The sequence below is a fragment of the Aquarana catesbeiana genome, linkage group LG07, assembly GCF_042186555.1.
Source record: "Aquarana catesbeiana isolate 2022-GZ linkage group LG07, ASM4218655v1, whole genome shotgun sequence".
Lineage (NCBI taxonomy): Eukaryota > Metazoa > Chordata > Amphibia > Anura > Ranidae > Aquarana > Aquarana catesbeiana.
In genome coordinates, this window is record NC_133330.1 from 215,103,184 (window position 1) to 215,116,304 (window position 13,121).

Genomic DNA, 13,121 nt, shown 5'->3' on the forward strand with positions numbered 1-13,121 from the left:
CAGTTTATCCTGTCAGAACCCAATTAGTGTTTGAAGGTAATGCTGTTGACAGAAAGTCTCAAATTAAATGGCATGTACCTTTTAGTCCCCAAAAAATGAGAGCCATATTAGAGGGATTGGGAGATCCTAGAAAGAATCCAACTGGGTTTGCAAACAAACTTAGTGCTGCACAGGAAGCATATGAGGCTTCTGCTACTGACATTCATCAGTTTCTTATTAAAGCAGTGGGACGCAACATGTCTGGCTATATACCTAAAGAATGTGGTGTAGACTAGGGATGAGCTTCGAGTTCAAGTCGAACTCATGTTCGACTCGAACATCGGCTGTTCGCCAGTTCGCCGAACAGCGAACAATTTGGGGTGTTCGCAGCAAATTTGAAAGCCGCAGAACATCCTTTAAAAGTCTATGGGAGAAATCAAAAGTGCTAATTTTAAAGGCTTATATGCATGGTATTGTCATAAAAAGTGTTTGGGGACCTGGGTCCTGCCCCAGGGGACATTGATCAATGCAAAAAAAGTTTTAAAAACGGCCGTTTTTTCGGGAGCAGTGATTTTAATAATGCTTAAAGTCAAACAATAAAAGTGTAATATTCCTTTAAATTTTGTACCTGGGGGGTGTCTATAGTATGCCTGTAAAAGGGCGCATGTTTCCCGTGTTTAGAACAGTCTGACAGCAAAATGACATTTCAAAGGAAAAAAAGTCATTTAAAACTATTCGCAGCTATTAATGAATTGCCGGTCCAACAATACACATAAAAGTTCATTGATAAAAACGGCATGGGAACCCCGAACCAAAATTTTTTTTAAAAAAATTACGTGGGTGGTCCCCCTAAATTCCATACCAGGTCCTTCAGGTCTGGTATGGATCTTAAGGGGAACCCCGCGCCAAATTTTTTTTTTAAATTGGCATGGGGTCCCCCTAAAAATCCTTACCAGACCCTTATCCGAGCACGCAACCTGGCAGGCCGCAGGAAAAGAGGGGGGGACGAGAGAGCGCCCCCCCTCCTGAACCGTACCAGGCCACATGCCCTCAACATTGGGAGGGTGCTTTGGGGTAGCCCCCCAAAACACCCTGTCCCCATGCTGATGAGGACAAGGGCCTCATCCCCACAACCCTGGCCAGTGGTTGTGGGGGTCTGCGAGCGGGGGCTTATTGGAATCTGGAAGCCCCCTTTAACAAGGGGACCCCCAGATCCCGGCCCTCCCCCCTGTGTGAAATGGTAAGGGAGTACAAGAGTACCCCTACCATTTCACAAAAAAACTGTCAAAAATGTTAAAAATGACAAGAGACCGTTTTTGACAATTCCTTTATTTAAATGCTTCTTCTATCCTCTATCTTCTTTCTTCTATCCTCTATCTTCTATCTTCTTTCTTCTATCCTCTATCTTCTATCTTCTTTCTTCTATCCTCTATCTTCTATTTTCTTTCTTCTATCCTCTATCTTCTATCTTCTTTCTTCTATCTTCTTTCTTCTATCCTCTATCTTCTATCTTCTTTCTTCTATCCTCTATCTTCTATCTTCTTTCTTCTATCTTCTTTCTTCTATCTTCTTTCTTCTATCTTCTTTCTTCTATCTTCTTTCTTCTATCTTCTTTCTTCTATCTTCTTTCCTCTATCCTCTATCCTCTATCCTCTATCCTCTATCCTCTATCCTCTATTCTCTATCCTCTATCTTCTATCCTCTATCTTCTATCTTCCTTCGGTTTCTTCCTCCATCTTCTTCTTCTTCTGGTTCTTCTGATTCTTCCTCCAGTGTTCTCGTAAAGCATCTCCTCCGCGGCGCCTTCTTCTCTTCATCTTCTTCTCCGGGCCACTCGGCATCCATGATGGCATGGAGGGAGGCTCCCGCTGTGTGATGCTTCTCCTCTCCTGACCCGGTGACCCCGCCCTCCGTTATTTAAGAACCGTCAGAAGAGGAGAAGTGACACACAGCGGGAGCCTCCCTCCATGCCATCGTGGATGCGGGGTGGCCCGGAGAAGAAGATGAGGAGAAGAAGATGCCGCGGAGGAGATGCCGGACGAGAACACCGGAGGAAGAACCAGAATAACCAGAAGATGGAGGAAGAAATCGAAGGAAGGTAGAAGATAGAAGAAAGAAGATAGAAGAAAGAAGAAGCATTTAAATAAAGGAATTGTCAAAAACTGTCTCTTGTCATTTTTAACATTTTTGACAGTTTTTTGTTAAATGGTAGGCGTACATTTGTACCCCCTTACCATATCACACAGGGGGGAGGGCTAGGATCTGGGGGTCCCCTTGTTAAAGGGGGCTTCCAGATTCTGATAAGCCCCCCACCCGCAGACCCCCACAACCACTGGGCAATGGTTGTGGGGATGAGGCCCTTGTCCCCTTCAACATGGGGACAAGGTGTTTTGGGGGGCTACCCCAAAGCACCCTCCCAATGTTGAGGGCATGTGGCCTGGTACAGTTCAGGAGGGGGGGGCGCTCTCTCGTCCCTCCCTCTTTTCCTGCAACCTGCCAGGTTGCGTGCTGGGATAAGGGTCTGGTATGGATTTTTGGGGGGACCCCACGCCAATTACTCCAAATATATGGACAAACCAGACATGCTGGATTTATGAATGCTAAGTAAGGGAAAGAGGAAGCAGCAGGGGCTTATTGGAGGTGGTTAGGCGATATGGCTGAGGAAGCAGGCCTTAAAATAGAGGAAGAGAAGGCGGGAGAAACTGCAAGTTCATCTACACAACTGGTGAAACAAAGGTTTCTTGATGGTTTAATACACCAGTTGAAAGAAAAGATGTTCACAGCAAGGCCTGAGGCAGGCAATATGTCTATTCAAGACCTCCTGCCTATCCTGTTACCCATAGAAAACAGGATTAACCAAAAAGACACCAAACCCAAAGTTATATACATGGGGAAGCAGAGAGGAAAAGGAAGAGGCAAAGGCAATTTCAGAGATCATGACAATCGGGGACAAGTTATATGTTCCAATTGTAATGGGGAAGGACACATAGCCAAATTCTGCCATCTTCCTGACCATAGACTGGAAAAGAGCTTAGAGGCACCTCATGCTGATCCCAGTTCTCTGCCAAAAGCAGTGGATCAAGCATAGGAAAATGGCATGCCAGTATCAATCATGTTAAATAGGGGAGACAAGAACTCCTCTATCCTAGAGGAGAAACAGAATTAACCTGTTTAATAGATATTGGTGTAAGCTGAAGCATTTTTAATATAGAGGACTTACCTCCACGATTATTATCTACAAATGTTATGAGTCCAAGCCACTTAAACTCAGGCTAGGACAGCAAACAGAAATTGTCACTAAAGTGTTAGTTTCAGACACAGTTCCTACCAATCTTCTGGGAGCTGACATTTTGAACCAAATATTAGCAAACATAGACTACTGACCACTTGGACTCCTGTAGGAGTGTAGTCTGTCAGGAGAAGTTTTAAATTCTGCCTGTGGAGTATTTTTAATCTAAGACTCCACTCCGTCATTTCCATCAGGATTGAAAGTGATTCCCGCTGATTTATGGGCCACCAGCAAATATGATGTAGGTCTGCTGGATTGCACACCAGTCATGATAAAAATTAAACCAGGAGCCCATCTCCCACAGATTAAACAGTACCCACTGAGTACCGTATTTATCGCCGTATAACACGCACTTTTTTCCCCTTAAAATCAGGGGAAAATCGCGGGTGCGTGTTATACGCCGATCCCCTGCGATCCTGACCTGTCAGAACTAAAAAATCGCTGACCGCGATTTGAAAATGGCGCCGCCGGCGCCGAAATACACAGTGCCAGTCCTCGGCTCTTCTCGGCGGCTTTCGGTTTCACTCGAGCGCTGCCCGAACCTAGCCGAGTATACTCGGCTAGTTTCAGATAGCTCCGCTCAGCGTCCGAGTGGAACCGAAAGTAAACGAGAGCCGCCGAGAAGAGCCGAGGACCGGCTCTGTGTATTTCGGCGCCGGCGGCGCCATTTTCAAATCGCGGTCGGCGATTTTGAAGCTCAGAGGCTTCAGCAAGACTGCACTGGGGCAAGGCTGGACTGGGGCAAGGCTGGACTGGACACTGGGGAAGGCTGCACTGACATGGCTGCACTGACATGGCTGCACTAGCAAGGCTGCACTGACATGACTGCACTGACATGGCTGCACTAGCAAGGCTGCACTGACATAGCTGCACTGACATGGCTGCACTAGCAAGGCTGCACTGACATGGCTGCACTGGCAAGGCTGCACTGACATGGCTGCACTGGCAAGGCTGCACTGACATGGCTGCACTGGGCAAGGCTGGACTGGGGCAAGGCTGCACTGAGAAGGCTGCAATGATGGGCATTTAAATGTAAGTTTTTTTTCCCTTCAACTTCCCTCCTAAAAGTTTTTTTTCCTTAAAATTCCCTCCTAAATTGAGGTGCGTGTTATACGCCGGTGTGTGTTATACGCCGATAAATACGGTATTTCTCAGACTGAGGGGATAAAGGATCAAATCACTCAACTGAAAGCAGCACGGGTTGTTGTACCAATTAAGCCCCAAGTCAATACACCCCTGTTCCCAATTGCAAAAAAGCCAGACAAGAAGGGTGGGCAGGTGACGTACCGCATGGTGCATGATTTCAGAGCCATACCCCGATCGTGCCCAACCCCCGCACTTTACTAAGTGGAATACCTGCCTCCAGCACCTGCTTTACAGTGATTGATCTTGCAAACGCTTTATTTTCGGTGCCCCTGCACCCAGATTGCTGGCACCTTTTTTCATTTACCCATGATGCCCAAAAATTAGCATGGACAAGATTGCCCCAAGGCTGTGTGAGAGGCCCCTCTGAATATAATACTGAGTTAAAGCAAGTATTGGACCAATGGTCCCCCTCACACCCAAATACAGTTTTGCTTCAGTACATAGACTATTTGCTTATACAAAGGACATTTGTAGCAGAGAAACAGTAAGCCTTCTCATGTTTCTCTATAACAGCAACAACAAAGTTAGCAAAGATAAGCTACAATACTGCCAAGAGAAAGTGATCTTCCTGGGTCACTGCATTTCACATGTAATCCGTCACCTAACCCCAGATCGAGTTAAAACTCTAAAATTTGAAAAGCCAAGAAATCTACGGCAACTACGTGCCTTCCTGGGGTTAGTGGGATATTGTAGGGACTGGATTCCAAATGCATCAGAATGTATGGCTCCTCTATATGAGGCTACCACTAGAAACCCTTTCAAACTCACATGGGACAATGAATTGCAGATGAAGGAGCTTATTAAAATTTTGTCTGAAGCTCCCTCCATTGGACTTACTGACTATACTAAGACTTTCTCATTGTTCTGTCATGAAGTCAATGGATTTGCTGCAGGCGTACTCACCCAGCTACATGGAGACAGAGGCCTGTGATGTATGTATCCGCCTCATTAGATCCTGTCAGCAAAGGCTCCCCCAGTTGTGTGCGAGCCATAGCAGCCTGCATTTTGCTGCTAGACAAAGTAACGGAGCTTGTACTAGATTCTGCTCTGATCCTGTATGTGCCACATACAGTACAGGAAATCATGAATCAAGTAAATACCAGACATGTGTCTGCCAGTAGATTTGACAAGTACCAGTCTGCTCTTTTTGCTCCATCAAATTTAACAATCAAACGATGTGTTACTTTACACCGGCTACTGTTCTTCCTATAATTGAAGAGGAAGATGCAACAAACGGTATTGATGTAGAACCTGAGAGTTTTTCTCATGATTGTATGGCTCTGATGGAGGTAGAAAAGGCCTCTGTCACACCAGCAAAAGATGAGCCTTTATCAGATTGTGACACACACTTATGCGTAGATGGTTCCAGATTTTACAATGATGATGGTCAGCCACACACAGGGTTTGCTGTAACCACTACAGACACCATTTTACATTAGGAAGCATTGATACCCCAGATGTCAGCACAGTTGTGTGCTGTAGTCAAAGCATGTCATCTCCTAGAGAATCAAAGGGGAAACAATAAGACTCGGTTCACACAGGGACGACTTGTCAGGCGGCCTAGTCGCCTGACAAGTCGCCTCCCGTTCTGTACAATGGATCCGTTCTAATCGGAGTGACGCAAGTCACTCAAGTCGTTTTGCAAGTCGCCGCGGAAGTCATTTGCAGGTCGCCTCGCTGAGGCGACCTGCAAGTCGTGCCGCCCGTGTGTGAACCGGGTCTTACACTGAAAGCAGATATGTGTTTGGAATAGCTCACAATTTTGGGCCTATTCGGAAAGCACAGAACTTCCTGACTAGTGCAGGGAAGCCAGTGAGACATGCAAAACTCATAGAGCGGCTATTTGAGGCATTTCAGAAACCAGCAGAAGTTGCCATCTTGAAGGTAAAAGAACATGCAAGGGCAAATTACATGACAGCCAAAGGAAATGCTTTAGCGGACCAAGCAGCAAAGAATGCTGCCCTTATGGCATTTGGAGTCATGCCCACTGTAGGGGTCGCCCAGGTAGCGGGGACAGATTCCCCTCATCAAGTGCAGTGGGATGTAGAAACTTTAATTCAGTTGCAGAACCAGGCCCCTGATGAAGAGAAGGTTAAGTGGATCAAATGTAATGCTACCCAAAATCACCCAAATGTAATGCTACCCAGGAGTTTGTACCCAGTTTTAGCACAACAAATTAATGAAATTGGAACTGGCATTGAGCTGATCCTGGGAACCACTGCCACATCCCATTGAACAAACAATAAATATAGAAGCTGGGCGCACCAAGGGATAATATGAGCAGTGGATCAGCAAGGATCAAAGAGTGCAGATGGAATGCAAAGAAGTTTTTTTAGATAAAAGCATCAAATTTTATTAGTACAAATTGTGCAAAAATACATACTGACATCTAAAATCAACAATACAATAGGATGAGTTGGTGTCATAAATAAAGCTGCTAGAGTGTAGCTGGTGAACTACAACGGCCAATCAATGGTCAAAAGAAGTAGTGCAACTGCTACAAGATTCCCTACATGTTTCAGAAAAACACAACAATATTCATTTCTTTTAATGATGTGTACTTCCTTCCTCAGGGGTTTCAGATAAGCAGGTTATTGGATTTCTAAAAAGAAAAAATATATTTGCATATATATATATATATGTTTGTAAATAGGTTTTACATCTGCATAAGTAATAAGAAACAGTAAGCATTGATCAATAGGCTTCAATTCACAAGAAAAGACAGAAACAGCAACAAGCTAGATATTAATCCAAAAACGGTACTCACAGGACATCTGACTTTCTATTATAACAAAGCTATGCACAGTGGTGTTGCGAGATGGAATTCTCACATCCGGGAAGCCAGCGGATAGAGGCAATCCTCCCAATTAGGTTCAAAAACAAGGATAATAAACGAAGTAGCAAAGCCTCCTTTTGGTATGGGATTAACCTTATGCTTATACCTGGAGGGGGAGACGGCAGGGCAGGGCTCACGAGAGCCGCCACTAAAAGGCAAAATTGACGCACATCTAAAACAAAAAAGAGAGAGAGGGACATTGTATATATCTCTGTACCATAAACGTGATATGCATTGGGATAGAGGGAGAGATATGAAGTATAACACTCCCAGTAATTGTATCAACACAAAGCATAAAACAGGATATATGGGGCAGGCTATATAGACAGGTAACTGACCTTAACCACTCAAAGCAATCAGGACCGGTATGAAGAGCTGTACTCCTCCCAACTGTGTAGCAGAGTTCTGTGTTTGCTAAAGAGTGAGGTTAAATACCTGAAAATGTGGGAGTGGTTGTAGCTAGACAACCAGTCCTGCTGGTTTAGAACATTATGGGTCCAGGTGAGGGAGATAAATATAGAATGAGGGGCGAGTATGACAGGCTCGAAGTGCCAAAGGAGATATGTGGTGGTAGATAGGAGGCGTCGGCCAATCACGGCTCCCCGGCCTGAGCGGCGTCCAACGTCATCGCGCGAATGACGCAATGACGTCCGGCATTGACAAAGGCCGCCATCACGGAAGAAGGGCAGCCTGCCAGGACTAGATGAAAAGTCTAGTGCGCATGCGCAAGACAACAAATCAAGCGCATGCACATAGAAGCTGCTGAGGGGAAGCCTCCGTCACTATAAAGCGGAAACGGAGGCCTTTCCGTGTCGGGAAGCATCGCCGAGCCATTCCCGTGGGCATTTGGGGAAACAAGACAATTCAGAATTATTATAAAAAATTGTGAATATAAAATACGAGAATTTCGTTTGGGAGGAATATTGCCGATATTCTCTTTACTGGCAGGACGTGGGGATCCCATCTGTACAGGAATGTATTGTTCCCTGAAGAACGAAAAACAAGAAAAGGCAGTTTAATTACAATTACAGAATATACAATTATAATTACAAAATATATAATAGTACATAAAAAGGAATAGATAATTAATGGGTACTGAGGATAGGCATGCTAGCTTGATAAAAACATCAGAATATTAGATAGGCAACCTTCCTGTGGCTAATATTAAAGTATAAGCAGAATTTGTTAGACGTGGGACTAAGTGAAAAAAACAAAGAAGGAAAAGAGAAAAGAAAGTGTGAAGCCTGGAAGGAAAGGCTTCAAGTTAAAAGCTTCATTGAGGCCAGGTGGTAAGGTTGCGTCAAGTTTTGATATCCAACTGAGTTCTCGTTGGAGGAGCATCTTATTATAGTCTCCCCCACGAGAGCTCGGGTGAGCGACAAGCCCTTGATAATCTCAATGCTTTATTACAGGAAAATGATCCCCAGGATCTAATTGAAACCTTAGACCTGGAATCTCTACTCAGAGAGAATGAAGATACACCAGCCATACCTAAAAAATCTTCTTTAAGAAAGACCTCCTCTATGTACCCTGCCCTCAGCTCCAATCATGGCGTGGCTACCTTCCTAAAAATGACTTCTGAGGAAATCAAATCTCTCAAATCGATACCCTCTCACAAACCAAATCTAACCAAAAATGAACAAACTGCTTTACACAATCTTTCTAACAACTACGATATCACTATTAAACCTACTGATAAGGGAGGAAACATTGTCCTAATGGACAATGAACATTATAAACAAATGCGTTTCAAAATCCTCAGAAATCGCGATTGGTACCGCCCAGTGGGCACCGACATAGTGGAGGCCTTCAATAAAAAGTTCTATTCATTTGTAGATGACGCATTTCATAACAATATTATCTCTAAACAAACATGGGAATTCATCAGAATTCCCTATCCACGAGTACCAACATTCTACGCACTACCGAAACTACATAAAAATATTAAAGGTCCACCAGGGAGACCGATCCTCTCTGGGAATGGATTGATCACCAAAAATCTGTCCAAACTCATAGATGAACATATTAGACCTTTTGTTCTGGACATCCCATCATTCATTCACGATACTATTCATCTTTTACAAATTATTCAAGATACTCAAGTTTCTGACCATTGCATACTTGTAACCATTGATGTGGAAGCCCTCTACAGTTCCATTCCCCACTGTAGAGGGCTCTCTTGCATTCAAAGAGTTTTGTTCCAAACGAGCCATCACGAAGCTTCCTTTAATGAATTCATACTCCATTCCCTTGACTATATTCTTAATCACAACGTGTTTTCGTTTGATGACCGACTATACCTCCAGGTGCAGGGCGTAGCCAGGGGCACTTGTTGTGCCCCTGGCTACGACAATCTATACCTGGGGGAGTGGGAAGATACTATTTTTAGCGACGAGGATCTCTCTATGTACCTGTGCCACGTAGTCATGTGGTACATAGATGACATCTTCGTCGTCTGGGACGGCCCCCAATCTCTACTAAACGAATGCCTAGACCAGTGGTGTCCAAACTATGGCCCTCCAGTTGTTAAGGAACTACAACTCCCATCATGCCTAGTTATGTCTGTCAATGTCAGAGTTTTACAATGCCTCATGGGAAGTGTAGTTCCGCAACAGCTGGAGGGCCGTAGTTTGGACACCCCTGGCCTAGACGCATTAAACAGGAATCAATTTAACCTTAAATTCACCATGTCATCCGATATGTCCAGAATCACATTTCTGGACATCGAAATCTCAATTAACGAATCCAAATTATTATCATGTAAACTCTTCAGGAAACCCACTGCAGGGAACACGATATTGCATTTGTCTAGTTTTCACCCCAAGCCATTAATCAATTCTATCCCCCATGGTGAATATCTGCAGATAAAACGCAATTGCTCCAACCACTCAGACTTTAAATATGAGGCCAACAAACTTAAGAATCAACTTCTCAAACGTGGCTACAGCCACAAATGTCTTAAAAGAGCCTTCAAACACGCCAATCTGAAAAATAGACATGAACTATTAGCTTTCAAACAAACTTCAACCACCAATGAGACTTCAAGAATAATTACCACCTATACCAATGACCATAGTAAAATCAGACAGATATGTCAAAAATATTGGCACCTACTGACCTCTGACCCCACTATAGGTCCTTTTGTGCCCCCCAAGCCTTTAATTACTTATAGACGAGCCACCTCGGTGGGCGACCTATTAGTTCAAAGCGAATTTAAGGGCCATAATAGAGGTGAACCCTGCACATCAGTAGGCACATTCCAATGTGGATCTTGTTCCTATTGCAGCTACATGGATACGAGGAAAAATGTATACTTACCCAATGGCATACACTTTGTACCGATACATTATGCCAACTGTCAGACAACGGGCGTAGTGTATATGCTACTATGTAACTGCAACTGTTTTTATGTGGGAAAAACCCTCCAAAAACTATGGCAAAGGCTTTACCGCCACATTAGGGCCATGCAAACAGCTGACCCCGACCACCCGTTAGGCAGACATGTGGCACAAGTAAATGAAGGGGTCTGTCCAAAAACATCCATTTTGGTATTGGACCGCCTACACCCGAGCTCTCGTGGGGAGACTATAATAAGATGCTCCTCCAACGAGAACTCCGTTGGATATCAAAACTTGACGCAACCTTACCACCTGGCCTCAATGAAGCTTTTAACTTGAAGCCTTTCCTTCCAGGCTTCGCCACAGGGGGTTTTGATAAGGACCTCCAAAATTAAATTTATGCATCTTTGCCCATTCTTTTCTCCCCCCCCTTTTCCTTTTCCCATTTATTCTTCTCTTTCTCTTTTCTTTTTCTTCTTTCTTTTCTCTTTCCCCTCTTTGTTTTTTCACTTAGTCCCACGTCTAACAAATTCTGCTTATACTTTAATATTAGCCACAGGAAGGTTGCCTATCTAATGTACTCTGATGTTTTTATCAACTAGCATGCCTATCCTCAGTACCCATTAATTATCTATTCCTTTTTATGTACTATTATATATTTTGTAATTATAATTGTATATTCTGTAATTGTAATTAAACTGCCTTTTTTTGTTTTTCATTCTTTAGGGAATAATACATTCCTGTACAGATGGGATCCCCACGTCCTGCCAGTAAAGAGGATATCGGCAATATTCCTCCCAAACGAAATTCTCGTATTTTATATTCACAATTTTTTATAATAATTCTGAATTGTCTTGTTTCCCCAAATGCCAACGAGAATGGCTCGGCGGTGCTCCCCGACACGGAAAGGCCTCCGTTTCCGCTTTATAGTGACGGAGGCTTCCCCTCAGCAGCTTCTATGCGCATGCGCTTGATTTCTTGTCTCGCGCACTAGACTCTTCATCTTGTCCTCGCAGGCGTCATTCGCGCGATGACATTGGACGCCGCTCAGGCCAGGGAGCCGTGATTGTCCAACGCCTCCTATCTACCACCACATATCTCCTTTGGCACTTCGAGCCTGTCATACTCGCCCCTCATCCTATATTTATCTCCCTCACCTGGACCCATAATGTTCTAAACCAGCAGTACTGGTTGTCTAGCTACAACCACTCCCACATTTTCAGGTATTTAACCTCACTCTTTAGCAAACACAGAACTCTGCTACACAGTTGGGAGGAGTACAGCTCTTCATATCGGTCCTGATTGCTTTGAGTGGTTAAGGTCAGTTACCTGTCTATATATCCTGCTCCATATATCCTGTTTTATGCTTTGCGTTGATACAATTACTGGGAGTGTTATACTTCATATCTCTCCCTCTATCCCAATGCATATCACGTTTATGGTACAGAGATATATACAATGTCCCTCTCTCTCTCTTTTTTGTTTTAGATGTGCGTCAATTTTGCCTTTTAGTGGCGACTCTCGTGAGCCCTGCCCTGCCGTCTCCCCCTCCAGGCATAAGCATAAGGTTAATCCCATACCAAAATGAGAATTTGCTACTTCGTTTATTATCCTTGTTTTTGAACCTAATTGGGAGGATTGCCTCTATCCGCTGGCTTCCCAGATGTGAGAGTTCCATCTCGCAACACCACTGTGCATACCTTTGTTATAATAGAAAGTCAGATGTCCTGTGAGTACTGTTTTTGGATTAATATCTAGCTTGTTGCTGTTTCTGTCTTTTCTTGTGAATTGAAGCCTATTGATCAATGCTTACTGTTTCTTATTACTTATGCAGATGTAAAACCTATTTACTCACATATATATATATATATATATATATATATATATATATATATATATATATATATGCAAATATATTTTTTCTTTTTAGAAATCTAATAACCTGCTTATCTGAAACCCCTGAGGAAAGAAGTACACATCATAAAAAGAAATGAATATTTTTGTGTTTTTCTGAAACATGTAGGGTATTGTAGCAGTTGCACTACTTCTTTTGACCATGATTGGCCGTTGTAGTTCACCGCCTACACTGTAGCAGCTTTATTTCTGACACCAACTGTTCCTATTGTATTGTTGATTTTAGATGTCAGTATGTATTTTTGCACAATTTGTACTAATAAAATTTGATACTTTTATCTAAAAAAAACTTCTTTGCATTCCATCTGCACTCTTTGATCCTTGCTGATCCACTGCTCATATTATCCCTTGGGGCGCCCAGCTTCTATATTTACAGTTTTAGCACAACTGGCACATGGCGTCAGTCATCTTGCTAAGGGCACGATGGTGGCACTTACTGACTGCTATTGGATAGCACCTAGATTTAGTGCATTTGCAGCCAGGTTTTGTGCTTCATGTCTCACTTGTGCTCTGTACAATGCAGGGAGGCCTGTTCATGTTCCCCAAAAGCATTCTTCTAAGCCGGATTTCCCTTTCCAAGAATTTAAATAGACTGCATTCAGATGCCCAGAATAGGCAC